The sequence below is a fragment of the Oryzias latipes genome, chromosome 1, assembly GCF_053564925.1.
Source record: "Oryzias latipes strain Hd-rR chromosome 1, Olatipes_Hd-rR_3.1".
Taxonomy (NCBI): Eukaryota; Metazoa; Chordata; class Actinopteri; order Beloniformes; family Adrianichthyidae; genus Oryzias; species Oryzias latipes.
In genome coordinates, this window is record NC_136237.1 from 19462810 (window position 1) to 19485135 (window position 22326).

The window sequence follows — 22326 nt, forward strand, 5'->3', positions numbered from 1 at the left end:
AAACCTATGTTAATTTACAAACAAAGAGATATTGAGCCCAGAAGTCAGAATCTGTGAATATCTCACTAACTTTACCAAACCTAGTGACGTATTCTGCTGTGCCTTACGCCAATAAAATGTTACGATTTATTCATGATATGCACACCTTGACTAGATTATTTATCTGATATAATAAGCTTGAAATATAAAGCACTGATCAATATTTGAATAAAAATAGATATCCGTTCGCTGATTGGGATACAACATCCAATTCTGATTGAGTCTGAAACTACGTAATTGGGCCCAATTTCCAATCACCTGATCAGATCGGGACATCCTCAAGAAGAATACTTTTTTTCAATAGATTCATAATTTTGTATTGAAAAATAAAATCCCTCTCATGCTCTAAAGCAGAACAAGGAAACAAAGGGACAACTTAAGCCAGTCAAAAACATTAGGCCAAGGGAACATCAGGTAAACCCCCAAGGGGGCTGAAAAAGGTGGCCCCAAACTGCCACCCTGCCCTAAATAAACAAACCACAAACCAAACACTAAGGAAAACAGATAAAAGGCAGAAGAACAGCCACACCCAACATGCTAAAGCTACAGTTGACGACATCAGCTGGCCTGCTGTCACTATGAGCGGTTCACACATGGAGACAGGCACACAACAGAGTAGCAAATCAGAGCCGGGCCACTGCAAGGGCGGAAAGAGAGCGCTGCTGGAGAAATGTGTGACCCATTTCAAAGAGGAAACACATCAGTTCCACCTTGACCGCACTCAAATCCCAAGTGGCAAAACCACAAATGTGCACACATAACAATCGAGCAAACTCTGCTATATATAAACAAGTCCATTGTTGATTCAAAGGCTGCAAATATGATCAGGTCTTGTGGCAGCTGTACACCTGCATCACTCAAGGTTTTGGAGATAAAATGCTTTCATTGGTTTTTCCTAACATTGCAGGGTCCTTTCGACCAAGAAATGTCCGTTAAGGTCCACTCTGTCTAAAACAAGTTTAGATGCAGCTTTGCAAATGTTGGCTGTGTTTAATGTTCCAATCAAAGCATGAAGGGCTTCTTTCTGAGATTATTCCTTTCAAGTTTTTTCCAACTGTACTCTTAACCCAACCCCTGGGAATGTTTGCTCTATGTGCATGTTCTAAAATTAATTGAATGAGAAATACAATTATAGAAACTGTTTTGAATATTTTCAACTTGAGAATGATCTCTTTTACTTCAAAACAACAGTCCCCAAACAATTAGTAAAAAGCTTTTTTTCAAATGATGGAAGCATTTTTCCTTTTTTGATCTGTTTTCCAAAAGGCTTCAGAGAGGACGAAATTAAACATCTGCCTATGTAGAGGTAGAGGAACTTTCTAATGAGCAATTAATGGAATATATTGTAAAAAAAAAAAAAAAAACACACACACAAAAACAGCCCATCTCTGCCATTTCTCTTCATTATTCTAATGTAAACAAAAGTAAGGACTTTTCTTTCTGCCTAATGCTTCTAAGTTTTAAGTAAGGGTTTCTATTTAGCACATAGTGGCACAGTAATAACGCATTTTTGTTTATTTCAGGTTGCATTTAAGCTATAAAAATACCCAAAAAGCACCATAATAAAAGATGACTGTTATTATGTCCTGACAGAAATGCTAAAACCTATACAAATTAAAAAATGTATAAAATACATGCACTGTGTGTGTAGGTCAAAACGCTGTAATACGAAGCAGAGAAAAGCCACACACAAAAACTGTGGTACTTGCAGATTGAGGTCTTCTTTTTATGATGTAGTGAGGAAGAGACTCTTTTGTTAATCCATAATCATTATGACTTCAGGGCTATGAAAACTTTCTTTAAATGCACAAACACAAACATAGGCGGGAATACAAGCACACAGACAATAAAAGCCCAAAACATCACTGAAGTCTTCAGATTTGCAAAGCACGCTGTAAGATAAAAAAAAATTGCATTTCCTTAAGAAGCAACGCATGCACAGAATAGCAGAATAGAAGAGAGCACATCTACACTTTCCCTGCCAGCAACAACCATGAGTGAATACACAAATTCACCAAGCATACCCCCTCCAGAACAATCTTCCAAAAGAAAGATGACACAAAAGACTTCCCCTGACCCCATTATTTCATTTGTTTTTTCGGTTCTTTACAGTTCCACGACCGAATCCAATTCCCTGAAGAGTGGGAGTCCTCCCACATCTAGGAACACAGGCATGCTGAGATAGCGCAAACCCCCAGCTTGACACTGCTGAAGTGAGTTAAAGATGGGAGACGGTAACGAGCCATAAAGCTCAAAGACAGAAGCCACAATTGTTCCATTTAACTTGATTTTTTTTTTTTTGTTAATTAGTCCTAATTATTTTGACTAATTTTATAAGCCAACAAGTTTGAATATTAAGCTACCTTTTTTTTTTAAATCCAACTGATGTTTTTTAAATGAATTTTTACTATTATTAATATAGTTTAAACATTTGTAGAGTGTAGGTGAGTGTGTCTGTATTTCAGAGTTTATGTCTTCAACAAAAATATGTTCTTCTAGTGCTGGTTTTAAGGGTGCTTAAGCACAATCTGACAGGACGTGAACCATCAAAATGATGAGGAAACACATGGTTACATTGGGTTAAATGTGAAAAGCTAAAGAAAAAAAGCAACTATTAGATTGCGGGTAGAAAAATCCAGGAGTACATTCCCCCAAAATTATAAACAAATTTACCTTTGCTTTATGTTCTTGTATGTGTTTGTCACTGTATTTGAGTGTGTTTGATCTGTAAAATTGTATCATTTTTTGTATCATTCACTTGTATCATATACATTGTATATGTATTGATAGACTGGCGACCTGTTCAGGGTGTCCTCTGCCTTCGCCCATAAGTGGCCGGGATAGGCTCCGGCAGCCCCATGACCCCGAAAGGAAACAAACCGAAGAAGATGAATGAAAGAATGAATCAATCAATCAATCAATCAATCAATCATATCAAAACAATGTATCATTGCAGAAGCAAAAGTCAGAAAACTTCTTAGAAATTCAGCAAACTATGTGCTAGTACGTTAGCATACTTTAGATTACTAATAACCAAGTTCTGGGTTCAAAAAAACAAAAACAAAATTCTCAAATAAAACTTAACTTGTATAATTATACTGATGACATAAATCATTGCTAGGATTTTTTTTAAAAAGCTATTTGTTGTCCTTCTTTTTCAGGGCAGGCACAAAACAACTTTAATGTCAGTTTTGAAAGTAAAAATTATTATTTTTTGGTTTATTTTTTCCTTTTGTTCAGTTTAAACAGTAGCGGCTGGATAGCTTGTTTTGAAAAAGGACATATTTATAGTAAAAATGAATTGTTGAGTCATATTTGATTGCAGACTAACTCAAATTGTGAATTTGTAAATAATCAAACATTTTTCGTTGTTTTGCATATGTGGAACTCAAAATATTAACACTTGGAAGAAAACAGCACACTTCATAAACATAAAATGAAAAAGAAAACTTAACAGAAAAATGGGCTAAAATATAACTAAGTTGAACTTATGCTCTTTCTCTTATTTTCTTCCCTTGTTTGCACAAACTTTAAATTACAAGCTTATATCATACAACACAAGTTGCAGGTTGTCCCATTTCTTTTGCCAAAATTGTTGACTATGGCGGTGAATCACTGCAGCCCTGTTATGACATAACCACTTTAAGTGCATATGTGTTTGTCTGACATTGATCCACCTGTCCTGTGATAATCTATCTGCTGCATGGAAGCTACAGATGAAATCATCTCAACAGTGAAACTGATTACCTTTTCAGAGCAGCAAACACACACGGATCAGCACGTTATCCTGGGTATTAACAAAGGTCGGGTATTGGTCAGTGACTTTTGAACTTAGCTATCAGTATCACAGACAGGGTAGTGATTTATCTGCTGTGTGTGTGCTTGTGTATCTGCTGACGCCTGGTCTGTGTCAGAGTGGTCCCCTCCTTACTCTCACTCATAAATTACCTGTCAGCTGCAGAACAGATCGAACCAGAAAGGAGGAGGGAGGCACAGACTGACATAGAAGCTTTATGCAACTTTTTAATCTGTCAGAGAAGCTCAACTGTGACAAGAGCATCTGAATGTGGACTTAATTAAAGGCACAAATTCCTTTATAAATGATTAATTAGTATACAACGGGTAAATACCAAATCAGCTCGTTGTCATACAGACACATACTTTCACAGGACAACAATCACGCTCCTGGAATAATTCATCCACAACTAAACAACAGAAAAACAGCACATCTTTCAATTACTGTAGAATGATAAAAGGAGGGTGTATCATAGATACAAAACAAAAGAAAATAAGAAATGATGACAATTTCACAGAAGTAATAAGAACCAATGGGCTGGCATGAAATAGTGGCTATTGAAGAGACAAATACTGGGGGGAGTGGAATGCCCAGTATCCCACAGGTCTGGCTATTTATCAGAAAAGCAGCTGAGACAAACAGAGAACTGAGCAGGAGGATGGAGTCTGAGACAGCAAGAGGATTAATGTGTGTGGCAGTCAAAAGACAGAGAAAAGAATACAAGCTCTAGCAAAGCATCCCAAATAATGCCTTGCATTATTTGAAGCATTGTAGCTTTGCAGCACAAATCTTGCACAATGAATCCCCTCCAGACACCCACACACATTCATGAGTGCGCAGTCTCACTGGGACACTCTATTGTTGCTGATTTGTTTATGCAGCCTAACCTGAACTATTATAACAAGATGCTTAACTCTAACCATAACCTAATCTGCACTAATGATGAGGAAAAAAATGATGTCAAATACTTCAAATGTATTAAAATTCTTCTCATTTACTTTTAGAGATGTAACTGTTAATTTCTTGACAATGTATTTCTGTGAATGCTATTGGGCAAAAGTTTGTGTGTGCTAAGAAGTAGCATACAGCTTTTTGACTTACCTTTCATGACAGAGAGAAATAAATTCCATATCTTTGAGTGTTTTGCTATTCAAACTTGGTTAAATGATTTCCCCCTACACATATAAAACTTTTCAAGATTCAGGGAAATTGAATCAGTTAAATTATAAGATATTTATTTATCAGTTTTGAGAACTTTTTTTCTACATAAAGAAAGAGGAAAGGTTTTAATGATCCACTTAGTATTTTCAATTAATCTCAAATATAATTTAAACTTAATGGGATAATCACAGTCATGTTTGCACCAGAACCTTAGGTTGATGTGGTGTAGGAGCCCATTGTTTGTGGTTAAGAATTTAGATTTGTTTTGAAATTGCTTTATGTCTATTTCAGTTTTATTGCACTAGTCAACCACTGGTGGTACTGTAGAGTCCAGAAATGGATACAGTTGGCAGTTCACTGGTAGTTTTTAGTTGACGGGAGGTTACATATGGTTTATACCGCTCCATTTGTTTACAATAAAACACCACAATTTTGCTGTCATTATTTTCACAACTTTTACGACTCTAAGCAATAAAGTTATTGGATTTTTGCATTCCTGGTTCATCCATTTTCTTCCGCTCATCTGGAACCGGGTTGCGCGGGCAGCAGTCTGAGCAAAGATGCCAGACTTCCCTTTCTCTGGCCACTTCCTCCAGCTCGTCTGGGGGAGACTCCAAGGTGTTCTCAGGCCAGCTGATCATGTAGTATTCAATAAATGGAAAAACAAACCCAAAATCCTTTTTCACTTGGACAATAGTTATTGCCTCCACCCACATCCAAAGGGTGACCACAGACTAGAACTGGACAGTCAGCACATGTAGTTTTAAACTTTAAACCTGAAAATATCAAATAACCACACAGTAAGAAATCTTCATCTGTTGCTAACAGCAGTGGACTTACCAGTACATTGACCTGAAGTGTTACTTGTGGAAGATAAATTATAACTGTGTGTAATACTTGTAAAACCTATGAGCAGAAAAAGTGTGATTTATAGAGCTGTTAATACCGCCCAGTTGAGCTGCTAATGCTTCCTAATGAGGCATAACCTCCAACTTAGCACAAAGAACAGAGTAACACAGAGGGCTATTGCATCACTGAGAGCCACAAACAAGACCATCAAACAGAACTCAAGCTACAGTACCGATTTTAACAATCTCCATCCATTGTGGGCACCATTAAAGCAGCCAAGAAAGATGTGTTTGGTAGAATTAGAACATTCCTCACTGTTGAGATGTGTCAAGTGCTTGTAAAAGTGGGAGGTGAATACAATAAAAACACACCTACCAATTATTTCTACTTTTAAGAATAGAATAGATGCTTTACAAATAAATCCCTTCTTTGGGCATCAGTGCTTTACTTCAAGTATCTAACACATAGATGAAGAAATGTATGAAAGGCAAAAGAGAAATTATGGACAGAAGCAGTAGAAAATTGTACATGACATTCCATCATTTAAGTTGAAAGTCTAAATAAACCCTTTGGTAAGGACTATTTAGAAATAAAACCAAATATTATAATGAGGAACAATACTTTGACCAGTCAAGTGTCTTGCAGTCAATAGCAGTAGTACACAGCATTATGACTTTGGAAACAGAAGAGAAATTTACAAACATATTTTCTGAAAGACTTCCACAAATGCAAAACTTCCAAAGATCTACAGAGCATTGTAGAAACACTGTTAAAAACACTTTATCAACTGCAATAAAGTACACCCATTGATAATTTGATACAATTTAAAGAAAGCTTCTAATAAGAAATAATAGCTATAAAATGTATTTTTTACTGAAAACTGGATAAAAATACAATCTACATCTGAATATAGGGTTGAAGTCATAACTCGATGTGAACTGCCAGGCACAAAGTTACGAACACATCATATGAGTCAGTCCCTGTCTCGTGAGCAGCAGATATTTCACAGCACAGTGGTGCCTATGCGTTTCCTAATTTAGCCACCATTTTAACACTTTTGTGCATCCTGCTGCTGGATTTCACATGCACTCGTAGAACTAAAGGATAATGAGTCATTTCTGGCTAGTCCAGAAGTGCAAAAACAAGCACAAACTAGGTATTTGGTCAACAGGTTAAAGTCAAATAATACTTTTCAGGCTTTCATTTGGTGAATGGATCATGCTGTGCAGACAGCTCATCCACTGAGCATGCGAAATAAAACTGAAACAAATGTGGGTGTTGTGCATTTTAAATAGTTTAAGATTCACACAAAAAATGACTCTGATTAGCCCTGTGATGGGCTGGTGTCGCATCCAGGGTGGTATCCCACCTCTGCCTGACAGTGACTGGGATAGGCACCAGCAACCCTGTCAGCCTAAAAGAGATGAAGTGGGTTTGGAAAATGGTGGAATTAATTTTTATTATGCATTAGTCACAACTGCCCTTACAGGTGGATACGGCTGTCTGTAGATTCAAAATAAGAAAATGTGTACAGAGCACGCAGGTGGCCTGCTGGAAATTCTAAGATAGTAGACAACCCACAAAAATGTTCACGTATATTTTTTCTATGGGCGTGCTGCAGATTTTCAGGTTGTTTCAGGTTAAGCAACACATAAGTGTAAATAAGGGTGAATTAGGTGAGAGCAAGGCACGTCATACAGATTTTTAATTTCTTTCAACCACCTCAAGCCCTGTGCACTACGCAGGGACCCCACTAGTGCTGTTCTGGGTGTCTCTTGCGCAGAGCCTGGGTGTTAGAAATGAGGAAATTCGACAATCAGAGCATAGTTTGTGTGGGTGTCCTATGGGCATCTTACAAGTACATACATATCACTTGCTCACCCTGCGCATGCAGCATTTGGAGTTGAGTTGAAGAGTTGAGCTCTAAAAACATGACAAAATAGCAAAGAAAACGGAATAATTTGATGTATTATTTCTAATTATTAATATTTCCTGGCTTTGTTTGTTCATATTTGCTTAATTTTGACAGAATATATTTATTATTCTGTATTAATATTCCTGTCTGTTTTTATTCACATTTATTTTTAAAAAGTTAAAGTTAAGTTAAAGTTTTAAAGGTTTAAAAGTTTAGCTTTAGTGTGTTCAATAAATATTTATCTTGTTCGGCCCGCAACCTGTTTTGGATTTAGCCCCCTTCTGCAACTGAGTTTGACCCCCTGTAATACGAGTTTTTGTGTGTAAAATGAGCAAAGAAAAATAGGGCACACAAAAGGACGTCCTCAAATTGTGTTTGTGTTGGTTGGGGGGGAGGGGGGGGGGGGGGTAGGAGGTTTTTAGTAAACAGGTCCTGTGGGGCCCTTCATACCACTTAGTGCCCATGAAATAGCCCTCAGTCTCAAAAAAGGTTGGTGACCCCTGTTCTATGGTCTTCAAGGGAAAAGCTATCTGATTATGTGCAAAAAAGTCCCAAGTCTGTTCTTATGTCTTGACTATGCTTGACATTTTAAAGGCATTAAGTGCAAAATTCCTGGACTTGGGCCTCTATTGCATGGGTTTTGCTTTATCCCATAGATGACAGCACTAGTTATCCAATATGGCAGCACCCCTGTTTAATTCAAGAAGGGCCCAAGTCCAGAGACTTTGCTAGTCCTCTGAAATTATAAAAGTGAGGTGTTTCATATTATAGCATTTGTAAGCTCTGAACTGGTGCTAAATCTGGGTAAAGTATTAATCATTTGGTGTAGCCTCCCTTTCATCTATGCAAATAAAATCATTTCCTGGAAAAACAAACCTCTTGGAATTGGGCCCCTTTAGAACTAACCGATTCAATTGAAAATGTGATGTACTGACCCATGTCATTGACCCATGTAGTTCAGAGAGATAGGTTGCAGGGCCGACTGTCACATTGCCAGCAAGTACAAATATGCAAACTTAGTTTATCCTAAGTCCTTCATACAGTGAGGAAGTTGTTTCAGGATTTTAAGCTATTGTATAATTGAATAAGACTGAGTATCTTGTATTAGAATTGTGCTACCCTTAAAAAGGCTTCTAAAGGAAACATAAATTGTTATTATAGCGCGACGTTTGGACTTTATTCTGCTAAAATTTCCGGAATGTTTTAAGAACAACTAAACAGAAAGTTCTTTTATGTGTTTTCAATTTAGTTATTCCATTGCTGCTGTGCCACCATAAAGATGCCAGAGTGGTATATATATATATATATATATTTTTTTTTTGGGACTGACAGATAAAAATGATGGTAAATTAATAAAACATTAAAGCTGCAGTAGCTGTTGCATAGCAGAGTTAAGCTCTAGCACTGATACTGCTCTTCCAAATAATCCTAACAGCTTCTACTGTTTTCTCTACATCATAAATGAACCACTTATTTTAAAACATAAATTATTACGCTTAAAATGATCATTGAGGAAACACAGATAGCAGATAAACGGAAAGATAAAAAGAAGAGACAGGAGACAAGCACTCAAAAGACAAGGAGGATTAGAAACACTGACATTTCTGGGCAGAAACTGGAAGACTACAATCACTCAGGCATCAAATGGTCTGTCTGAATTAATCCTGACTGTCAAAGTTTCCCTCTCAACCATATACGCGCACACCTCCCTGTCTTGCCCTGGAGCAACAGATGCTGGCAGATAGAGGATTCCTTCACTGTTTCGCCTTTGAATGTTGCACCCTGGTTCCATTTTTTCTGTCTTCTGAGCCTTTGTTGTTCCTCTCAGCTGCAAGATAAAATGCCAGTCATCCTTTGCTCCACTTGTAAACAACAAATGAGGTTGCAGTGGTGTAAGAGGAAACCAATGGGTAACAGGGTTAAGCAAAGGGAAGAAAGGGAGAGACGAAAAAGTGAGAAAGGCAGCGGCCATTTGATAGTGTCAGCTGAATAGAAGAGATATAGACAGGCCATTCATCTCAAAGGATCAGATAGCAGTCTGCCCGGAGTGTATGCATGCACACGGACACTTGCACACAAAACACGGAGACACACAGAGGCATGCTGGGAACCCGTAGACACAAACTGTGTTGCACAGATAAACCAATGCGTGATTAATACAGTATGAAAAGCACCCTGGGGCTAGAGTCATGTACCTTGTTTTGTGAAAAGTTGCAGGGGAAGGAAGAAACTAAAAAAAAGAAATCAGAGAAATCTGCTTTCAAGGAATTATACAAGTGTTACTGTTTTGTTCTTTTTGGCCCCTTCAACATTTTCCACCAGCTATGTGCCATGACAAGCCCAAAGAAAGGACATAGAAGAAAAAATAGCAAAAACACTAAAAGTCTAACTGTGTAGTTCACAAAGTGGCGTAATATCCAGCATTGTCTCCTCCCAGCAAAAGTTTCAATCTCTGTGTAGACCAGCTTCTATGATCCTGGTCCTCAAACGCTAGCACACTGTTTGTTTTCTACCCTGTTTGCTGCTGATCATCTAAATGCAGTGATCTCTGGCTTTGATTGATTAAACACACCTGATCTAGGTAATCAGCAGTAAATAAATCAGAGACAGCTAGAAAAACAATGCAGGGTAATTTATCTTAAGGACCAGGAACGGCTAGTCCTGGTGAGGACCTTTCTGTGCTGGGATTGTATATCCTTTTCTAGGGGGCCAGTGAACTCCCTGGACATTTCAGCTTTGGCTTCTTGCCCACTGCCAAGAGGAAAAGGGCAGAGACCCCATGTAACACTAAACAGGATGAAACACGGACTAAATAAGTCCAATTTAACATAATTCAATTGAACATGCAGTGTGATATTTTGCCAAATGTTCCTACTTAAATCCAATTTGTTTGGTTATGACAGAATACATAACATAACTAGTTTTTAAACTAAACAAAGTTGGAGCTTTTTAAAAAAGTTGCATTGAAAATAACAGAAAAAGCATTTTTGCCTTAAAAAACAATTATTTGCTATAACTAAAAAAATGAATGCTTGATCAAGTCAAAAATCAATTCAGTTTCCATTAATGAACTTTTTAGACATAGTGATGGCCATTACAGTCAATATGTTTATGACTAAAATCAGAAACCAACAAATCATTCTTTCACATTTTTAACGTTTTTTATTTCAGTTTTTTTATTTGTTTTTCAAATTCATTCGAAAAAAGCAACCGTACATAAAACCCTGACAAAAGTGTAAAATTCCCAAGAACAATGTTCTGCTTCTGCCAATCCATTCCTTGTTCGTCTTAGTTGTCACTGTTCCATGAAGGGAATAATAAATTGTTGAAATTTCAAAGCCTAATAAATCCTTCCAATCGTATCTGATGAGTATGAATTGTAAGCATATGTGCACAAGCTGGGAATGATAAGCCATTTCTTCAAAAGTGTCAAGATGCACAAAACAATTTGTTTATGAATGGAGCTGTCAGACCAGGAACAAAACTATCATGTTAAAATTATAGCTGGTACAAATTACTCACAGTGACAATTTTTTCAAGGGCTAACAACACATTCAAATACGGGGGGGGTTAAGAGATGAAAAAAATGAAATAAAACAGAATACGTAGAGAAAAAGACAGTCAAGTTGTCAGACGTTTGTGAATGAAGTTAAACCAAAATGTTCATTCCCATTTGTTTAGATTGTAATTCTCTATTAAAGGGTAGACATAATTGAGTTTTTTCCATTGAAACACCATTCCTCTTCTTTGCACAGGGATTAACACTCAATGATCCAACTTTCTTCTTACAAGAAAAGTATCCTTCATCTGAAGCAAAATGGTTTTATCTGATTGTAGTGAAGAGCAAAGACCAGGTTCTTTTGACAAAGATTTTTACGGTAATTCATCAGAGAAAGGGGAGAATTTCTCTTCAACAGGAAGGGGAGGTTCCAAAATGTTGCTAAAAAAAGGCAGTGATTACAAAGCCTTCAGAAGGAATAAAAGAGCCCACATACGTATGTATACGGCTATATTTTTTCTTGAGCCAGACAGATGAACAACAAGGCTAAGCAGCTTTCATTCTTTCATCCACCCAAATCTACAGTTTTTTCTTTTCCATCTTAACCCATCTCTTCGTCTCCTCTTCCAGTCTGACTTATTTCCAAATCTTGTCTTAACCGTCTAATGAAAAGCTGTTAATCAAAAAAAGTAACCCGGTTTTTTTTTGTGTGTGTGTGTGTCTGTATTTGACAGATTATTACTCAGAGGTTTAAAACCCACACTGGTGTTTGAATGACTCCTAAAAAAAAGGTGAAAAGCTACAAACCTGTCTCTACCAAAACTAAACTCAAGACACAAAACTCACTCTGATCTCAAAATAATTAATTAAATGGCAATAAAGCTCCACAAATACATCATAAAAAAGCATATCTAATTAATATTTTGTATTACAATTAAATTAATTAGTATTTTTAACTAAAAAAAATCAACAATCAGAGTCAAATTTCTGTCAACCCCATGCAGACTTTTTCATCTGCAAATATTTCACTTACCCAATAGTGCATCTTAACACATTATAAGCTGTGATGACATATAGAAGCTGTTGGATATGAATGAATGTCCTCTTTACATCGTCCTTCAGACAGCACTGTTCAGTTAAAAAAAAAAAACCTCCATGTTTTGAGTACCAGTGTGGCAGCAAAGGCCACTCACTAACACTAAGCAATGAATAGACAAAAAGTAAATAAAATCAAATAACTACTTCAAAAGTAGATTAAATGGGCACCAATGATTTCATTGTATTAGGTTAATGATTATATAAAGCTTGTGCAGTTCCATAACCTTTAATGTCTAGTTTGGAGAGAGATCATTTGTATGCCAATAAAAAAGATGTTCATAAGGTTGTACAGTACAAAAAGAAAACCCTGCATACATGTGTGTACGTGTGTGCGTGTGTGGGTGTGTGTAAGTACATGTGTAAATCTAGGGCCTCAGAGATCAAGCTTAGAGCTGTAAGAAACAGATAAAAGAAGTCATTAGTGAGTTCACCCTCTTAGACTCTTCGGTACTTTACATAGGACCTTGGCCAAAGGTTACACAACAAACACACTTATGTGTGTCAGTATCGAGAATTTTCATAAACATCCATTGAACAAGACCATCAGGAGCTTCTGTGACGAACCATTCAGTAAGGTTTTTTAGTCTGCCTTCTTTGAAATAAACTGCAATCAAAACCCTGCATTACTTGATCAATGGAAGATCTATAGAACTTCACCAAAATCAATCTTCTGTTGCATGCAGTTATATCACACAGGTTATGTTAGAAGGTTTGAGATTCACATTTCCACCCAATTCAGAGCAATAGCAGGAAGAGTAATGGAGACAGTAAAAGGATTGGGATGAAGGTTATGGGCTCATAATGTATCAGAAGACTTTTTGATCAGCATTTAGCAGGATTAACAGAGCCTTCGATCAATATAACTGCTAATAAATGCATTGATCTGCATCTGCTGCAGCCTGCCTCAGAATGGTCCCTTGTGCATGCACGACAAATAAGAAAAAAGTCCAAAGGTAGGAAAATACTTACAGGAAAACTGCATCATTTCACAATTACAAAAAATAAATAATTAAAAGCTGTAATTCACTCTGACAGCAGTTATTAGGTGACTTTTAGAGTCAGCTTTATGTGCAAATGCACAAAAATCCAATTGCTTAATATCACATAGACATGCCGCTGTCTATAATTCCAGTTAGTTGTATCATTAAAGCAGAGTGCCAATCATAAAGAACAATGCTACATCTAATGAACTGTAGAGCTAATAAGTGCATAGAAATATGGACATAGATGTGTAGAAAGTACATGCTAAATGATTTTGCAGCTCGGGATGTGAACAAACATATCTGGTGAAAACGCCAGCACTTTATAGCAGCAGAAATACCCTGGACTCTTTAGCAGACAACAAACAAATGCTGTCTGGTTTGAATAAACAAATTAAAATGATTGCAGGTTGGGATGAGAATAATACAACACCAAGCTAATTACTGCATCTGTGTCAGACTTAAGCTCAACATTTACTAAAACAAAGACACAGTGAATGTAAACAAACTAATGAATAGATTTAACATAAAAAAACAGTCAAACTGTTGCTTAAAGGCATATAACTGCTGTCTTGCTTTTATTAAAGACCCACTCCGATTAAAATTGCATTTTTGATGTTTTTAACATGTTCTTGTGGCGTTTGTCTGACGATGGAGGACATGTATAGAAAAAATTAGGCTTAAAATTGCATTTCAGTATTTCTTTATTCAAATTCTTGTGAATCAGGAGTAGACGCAAAAATGCTGTTTAAAAAAAAACTTTTTTCTGATGTAGAAAATATGATGCCACAAGCCCCGCCCTTTGCTTCATTCTGATGCATCCACTGGCAGCCAATTACATCCACGTACGTCTTTGTTTTCCTCGTCTAAGCAGGCATTTGGGACAAAACTGTACAGCTGATAGCTTCAATATACCGCACCCATTTTTGTTGCACTTGTAATTTTAGGTTGGGATTGAAAGGGGCTGTACGCAAATGGGAAAGAGTGTAAACCGATTGGATGAGGGGATGTGGGGGCAGAACTATTTCATACCAGAAACTAAGTCCTAGAAAACAAAATATGAGAATATTGCTTTAATAAAGAAAAATAAAGGAAAACGTTAAAGAACTGTTTTTCTTAAAGTGTTTTTTTTTTTTTTTTTTGCATTGGGGTATGATTGTAACTATAGTGAAAGCAATCAAGCAAAAGCAGGAAACTCGTTTTTCCTGATCGCACTTTCGTAGCTAATAAAACCAAACATTTTTTACATGGGTCCAAATATTATAAACAAAAACATTTTAAGATTTATTGACAAAAATATATGCACCCCATGGATACTTACTTCTACTTTACCGCACACATACACACATAATCCGAACAACTTCAATTTTCATTCCACTAATACAGTCGCAGTATTTACAACCTGCTGGACAAAACATGGTCCTGCTTAATTAGATTAAACGGTAGTGTGTGTTCCTGTTGTGTGCGTGTGCACATGCTTGTTAACATGCATGGTACAACAGGTGAGGCGGGGACAGAATGAAGAAAAGAAGGGGATGGAGAGAGGAAACAGAGAGAGAGGGAGGAAGAAAGAGAGAACGGGTTTACCTTCACTCTGCATTCAGGGAGGTGGTGTAGATCGTTAGCTAAATAAATTAGAGCCTAGCGGCTGTGGATATCACACTGCCATATGTCAGAGAGAGGGAGGGAGGGAGGGGGAAGAAAAGGTAAAAGAGGAGAGGTAAAGAGACGGAACTGTTTGCTGCAGCAAGTGTGAATAAATACATAAAGATAGCAAAAGCAGATGTGGTGTCTTTTAGGAGAAAACCTGAGATGGTAAAAACATGAAGGGTGCGAGCAGAAGAGGACAGAAGCCAGCCCAGAAGAGTGTACGTGTAAACAACAACTGCAGCGATAACAATGTGGGCGACCACTCTCATGAGCAGCAACTTTCTGTGTTGACCATGCTCAAGATGAAATTTGACCATTAAAGTCCACGAAACAAAAGTAATTCCACTTTATCTGCTTTTATTTTACTTTTAATTCAAACATATCCAGTTTATCAATATTAGTTTTGAACATTGTCAGTTGATCAATAAGATTTACCATTCCAAATTTCATTTTGACTTGGTTATTAAAGTATAGAGACTATCTGTAAAATATATTTGGAAATATCCTTAAATTATCCTTTCTATACAGACCAAAAGTTTGGACACAACTTCTCTTTCAGAGTTTGCTTTATTTTTATGATTATGAAAAATCTACTCACATTGAAGGCATCAAAACTATGATTTAACACAGCTGGAATTATACACATAACAAAAAAGTGTGAAACAACTGAAAATATGTTATATTGTAGGTTCTTCATAGTAGCCACCTTTTGCTTTGATTACTGCTTTGCACACTCTTGGCATTCTCTTGATGAGCTTCAAGAGGCAGTCACCTGAAATGGTCTTCCAACAGTCTTGAAGGATTCCCTGAGATGCTTAGGACTTGTTGGCCCTTTTGCCTTCACTCTCCGGTCCAGCTCACCCCAAACCATCACGATTGGGTTCAGGTCCGGTGACTGTGGAGGCCAGGTCATCTGGCGCAGCACCCCATCACTCTCCTTCTTGGTCAAATAGCCCTTACACAGCCTGGTGGTGTGTTTGGGGTCATTGTCCTGTTGAAAAATAAATGAGGGTCCAACTAAACGCAAACCGGATGGAATAGCACGCTGCTGCAAGATGCTGTGGTAGCCATGCTGGTTCAGTATGCCTTCAATTTGGAATGAATCCCCAACAGTGTCACCAGCAAAGCACCCCCACACCATCACACCTCCTCCTCCATGGTTCACGGTGGGAACCAGGCATGTAGAGTCCATCCGTTCACCTTTTCTGCGTCACACAAAGACATGATGGTTGGAACCAAAAATCTCCCATTTGGACTCATCAGACCAAAGCAAATATTTCCACTGGTCTTATGTCCATACCTTGTGTTCTTTAGCCCAAACAAGTCTCTTCTGCTTGTTGCCCTTCTTTAGCAGTGGTGTCCTAGCAGATATTCTGCTATGAAGGCCTGATTCACACAGTCTCCTTTTAACAGTTGTTGTAGAGATGTGTCTGCTGCTAGAACTTTGTGTGCCATTGACCTGCTCTCTAATCTGAGCTGCTGTTAACCTGCCATTTCTGAGGCTGGTCACTCAGATGAACTTATCCTCCACAGCAGAGGTGACTCTTGGTCTTCCTTTCCTGGGGCGGTCCGCATGTGAGCCAGTTTCTATGTAGCGCTTGATGGTTTTTGTGACTGCACTTGGGGACACTTTCAAAGTTTTCCCAATTTTTCAGACTGACTAACTTTCATTTCTTAAAGTAATGATGGCCACTCGTTTCTGTGTACTTAGCTGCTTTTTCTTGCTATAATACAAATTCTAACAGACTATTCAGTAGGACTATCAGCTGTGTTTCCACCTGACTTCTGCACAACACAACTGATGGTCCCAACCCCATTTATAAGGCAAGAAATCACACTTATTAAACCTGACAGGGCATACCTGTAATGTGAAAAACATTTCAGGCGACTGCCTCTTGAAGCTCATCAAGAGAATGCCAAGAGTGTCCAAAGTAGTACTCAAAGCAAAAGGTGGCTAATATGAAGAAACTACAATATGACATATTTTCAGTTGTTTCACATTTTTTTGTTATGTATATAATTTCACGTGTTAATTCACAGTTTTGATGCCTTCAGTGTTACTTTACAATTTTCATAGTCATGAAAATAAAGCAAACTCTTAATGAGAAGGTGTGTCCAAACTTTTGGTCTGTACTGTATATATTGCTTTGATCTGGCCTCTTTAAAATTGCACATAATTGTGAAATTCAGATTTTTCCTTGCATATTTAAGTGGTCATACATTAGTAATAATTAAACAGAATGCTAGATCTCAATTCTACCGTGAATCTAGACAGCATTTGATCTTAATCAATAATCAAAAGAATACCAAAAGCATAAGCATGGTATAACTTCCAGACCTTGATTTAAAAAGAAATCTGTAATTAGTTCCTGAATTATTTAGATTCGCTCTTACCATTCAGACCAATTGCAGTCAGCAGGAAAGTAAATGTGAAAGACCCAGTCAATTTGCATCACTTGCATTCTTTTAGAAGTTGCTTAGTCTAAACAACATTCAAGTAACATCTCTTTATAGCTCTGGCCCATTTAGACATTTACTACTTACAGTAAATAGAAACAATCTCATTTGCATCTGTTGTTTCCCATAGCAGGTCTATTTAAAGAGTTTAACCCATTTACAGAGTTGGCTAGAGACATTTTTCTACTACAAGACATTTTTTATTTTATTAAAAGAAATAGTATGAATAAAATCCTTTACAGTATGAAACTTATCCTAGTACAATAAAGCCTTAACATGAACTGTTGACAAAAATTTCCAGTAGTATTTCAGGATGACTACAGAGAGAGGAGCAGTTATTTTCAAACTGTGCTTAGAATACTGTATCAAGCTAACATTTGACTAAAGCTTTTGTCTGCACACTCTTCTTGAGAAGGTCTTAAAGTGATTAATATGTTTTGGCTGGCAATCCCACCTCTCACCCAATAGCATGACCTGGATTAAGGAAATATAATCCAGGTCAAGGTCCAGCAAATTGAGCAAGAGGTGGCATTCACACATACAGCAGTGAAAGCTCATTCCCACTGACAACTTTAAAAAGAAAAAGCTAGCTCCTATATTTTAGTGTGTAGTGGCCACACTAAGGCAAGGCAAAGCCTTCTCAGTTACTATTTTTTTTCAAATTGCAGAGCGTAAAGAAGTGAGTGGTTATTAAAGAGCTTTGGCATTGATTAGACACACCTGAACACATATCGGAAAGAAAGGATCAACAGCAGAGGCGAGGCAACAGACTCTGGGAGATGAAACAGGAGGACACAGAGAGACTGGAAGCATGTTGAAAACGAGAAGACAGAGGACAGGGTGGAGACAGCAGGTGTGGCGAGGGGGGTTGGTAGACTATAAATGTCTCTAAACATATCCCTTCAGGACAGCCTGTAAAAGAAGCGTGTCAATAGAGGAGTAAAAGTGAAAATACATTCTGCCAACAGTCAGAGAGGTTTTAACACTCCTGTCAGTGGCAAAGGTGTAAAGACATGCACTTTCATAAATATCCCACCTTTCATTATGTATTTTCTGCAACACAGACATATACCCTGGACACACAAAATGTATAAACACATTCACAACTAAAACCTCTTCCGAGACAAAAAAACTTCAACCCACAACCATAAATACATAAAAAAGATGAAAAAAGGCCTGGACTTGGTGATGCATAAAACAAATATACTTATAAAGTACTGCAGTCTACACTGAATAGATACATAAAGTGCATTTCTCTTTCTGCCTTTAAGGACTCAGATGAAAATTGTGTTTTGGTGTTCTTAACATGTTCTTGAACCATTTTTCTCCTGATGGAGGACATATAGAAAAAAAAGTAAGATTAGAATTGCATTTCTGAGTATTTCTTTATTCATATCGTGTCGGATCAGGAGCAGATAAAAACCAGAGGTCTGAAAAAGTTCATATTTGTGACATAGCAACTGAAATTGGTGGGTCTATCTCCTTACTCTTATCCATTCTAAAGCATCCACTTGCAGACAAATAGATAGATTAATTTCTTCATTTTCCTCTCATGAGCTGCCATCTGGCTCAAAACTGTAAAGCTGGATAGCTCCGATATCGCTTGCCATTTTTGTTGCTCTGCAAATGTTAGCTTGGTGTTGTAAGGGGCTGTAGGCTAGCAGGGAAAAGTGTAAACAAATGGATAATGGCATTTCAGTGTGGGGTTAGTTCCACACCAACCGTCCTGGCCACAAATCCAAGGCAAATTTTTGAATAAAGTCCTGCCACTCTGCAGAATTTTTTTTTAGTTACACAGGCTTTTCTGATTTTTTAAGAAAACTGCAAAATCATAATTAAAAGACCAATGGAAATGATTTTACAGTAGATCAAAGATGATTGGAGTGGGACTTGACATATTTTGGCCTATCCACTATCTACTTTTCTAAATAAACTAAATGTTCTTTTGCTTTAGTATTAGTCACAACAGTCCTTACGGGTTAATACAGGCTGTCTGCAGACAAAAAAGCCTTTATGGGGGCTCACAGGTGACCCTCAATAGACCATTTGTTGAGCCCGTCCAGCGAAAAATGTTTATCTATCAGAGTACAGTTTGTGTGAGCACCCTACGAGAGTCATACAGGCACTTACGTATCACCTGCATGTGTGGCAGTTGTGCAGTCAGTAAGGAGCCAGTGTACGCACCCTACCAATGACAAGAGTGTGGCATAAGGGAACCTATTGACAGCATCACACATACGTTATTAGTGCGTGCAACATACTTTATCCTTACAAATACCTCACAATACACTTACCACATGCATTACAATCCATTGACCTTACATCCTGTAAAGTGGCTAAACGAACATCAAAGGAACTGCAAAACACACCTTTTCTTAAGATGCAGCCGCTCCTCCCTACAACCCCCCCATGGGCCCAGGCAACCCAAAAACCTGCATTACCCATACAGGCTAACCCCTCCATTATTGTGCATGTGACTAAGGCTTCGTCTTTGCTGGAAAGGAAGGTTCCCCATCTTTACTTTAATCCTTTATTATTATCTGTACATAATGGCATAAATAGGCCTAAAAGAACCTGTTCTAGATATATATTTTACAGCTAAAACACTATGCACAGATTTACATAGGGGCAAAATAATTTCAAACTTTCCATTACTCATCATTTAATAACAACTACACATAACAATTGCACAGTTTTAATAGAAATGAACACAAACTAATACTTGCTACTGTCACCAAATTTGTTCAAAGATGAATAGAATTGTTCGGCAACAAGGTCCTCATTTCCTTTTCCATGCTTTACCTCTTTATCACACACAAGACAATTATGGCTAATGTACTTACAATCTGATTATGTGATTATATAACTACTGCTGCTAATCTAACGTACCCTCTCCCAGCCTTTCTTTGGGATGATCAGTGATTCATGTCTTTAAAAGGATGTATAAGACCAAAAGCAATGGGTGAAACGAACTGTGAGATTAAACTAACCTCCTCCACCACTTTCTGTCTCCCTCTCCTGCGTTCTGTCCCCTCCTCTCTAAATTATCTGAAAGCTGTAATTAAAAAGTGCACACTGGTTTCTGCACAGTGCTAACAAGCGGGCCAAAACACACTCTCAGATACCCACACAAATCCACACTAAATTAAAGATAGTTAAAGCGCAACTAATCAACTGAGTCAGGGCCAAATGGAGTGTTATGGGAAATACACAATTTTGTACAAATGTCCCTCTTTTCTCTCTATACACAAACATGACTTTGGAGCATCTTCGTAACAATATAACAAACAATTTTAGATGTGGTTTCCCAATGAGCTACAAGTAATGATCAAAGCAGGTTTACTCAACAACAATGTCAACCTGTTACTTCTGCTGTCTTCGTGAGCCTCAACTGTTGGTGGCAATCTGCAACTCGTACATAATCCCACAATTTTGAAGGTCTGGGGCAGTTTTGATAAGGAAGATCTACCTTACGGGTGTGCTGGGTTATTGCATCACTCTACACACCTCTCATCAATTAAACCATCACTACGAACTCATAGCTAAATTCCCCACCTTTCCTTCTCATGCAATCACAATTATATTTTGGCTTTTAAATTCATGAATGTGTATCTCTCTGCATTCTAGGTAGTTCACTGGTTCTCCTCCACCCCGTCTCCACCAGGAACAAAACCTTATGGACTGCCCTTTAACCACCATCACCATCTAGGCTCTGAGGTTTATTCAAATTTGGTCCAAGCTTATCTCACCAGTACTCTGTTATGATCCTGGGCCACTCCACCTTAGCAGCTCATCTGAGCAGTCCAATCAGCTGATTTACTCCACCTGTGTGCCTGCCTTCAAAGGGAGCTGCAGCACTTCAGTCGGTGTCAGCTTGTCTTTGCCTATGTCCTTTTGCCAAGCCCTGAAAGTCTCATGCTTTTGAGCTGTCTTCCCCTTCCTACATCAGTCACAAAATAGACCATTTTGTGCTTTAGTCTGTTTCTTGGGGTCCATATCTGAAACCCTGAAAGTATGACCTGATCAGCATGGACCCCAACTAGGCTTCAGCATGGAAGGCTCAGGTGGATGGAGCTATAGTAGGTTATGAAAATCTCTTTTCTAAACTAATAAACAGATTTCATGACATTTGTTAACTTTAGTCAAGTAACTGTTTCTTCTCCTCCGGCTCCCCCTACCCTGATGACTGCCATCCTGAGTTCTGGATGGCAGTCTCATCTCACATTTCCCTACCTGAGAGGTCTTCTGGAGAACCAAATGTTGACCATTTTTGACCAGTAATATGTTTTGCTTCAAAACTAACTTCTTTTCCCTCAGACAAAGACAAAGCTAAAGAGGCCTATTGTCTCCCTCCTGCCTGGTCAAGCAGACAAATGGGGTAGAGCTGATTTTTTTTTTTTTTTTTTTTTGGGGGGGGGGGGGGGGGGGGATCTCCTTCTTGCCCATCTTTTAAAAGTTTCTCACAGGAGTTGCGAAGAGTGTTTGATCCTATTGATCTAACTGCTGCTGCTCCACCTGCTGGCTTACGATTGTGTTGGTCCCAGAGGCTCCTTTTTCCTGTCCTACCTGAGTTCCAAATAAACCCTTTTGTGCTTTTGCATGTTCGTTTTTCTGGGGTCCATATCCAAAACTCTGACTTAACCAAGATGTCATCAGCCCAGAGCCTAACCGCCACAGACCATGGACTTTCATGCATTTTATTTATCACTGACAAATCTTTACACTCATTCCTTAGATCTCTCCCTATTAAAATTATAGGAAAATGCCTGAAATAGTTTAAAAAAACAAAACCAAACATTAGCCGTGTAAAATTCTTTATCAACAAACTTCCTTTAGCATCTTCATCTTCATTAGTACATCATCACCCTGTTTACACAACCTA

The 22326-nt window shown here is 37.9% G+C and overlaps 1 protein-coding gene across 4 annotated transcripts in view; it reads right to left on the reverse strand.

Moving 5' to 3' along the window:
* Positions 1-22326, reverse strand: part of LOC101162904 (protein sidekick-1) — a 318971-nt gene that overhangs the window by 248688 nt on the left and 47957 nt on the right. The gene's annotated exons all lie outside the window — the stretch shown is intronic.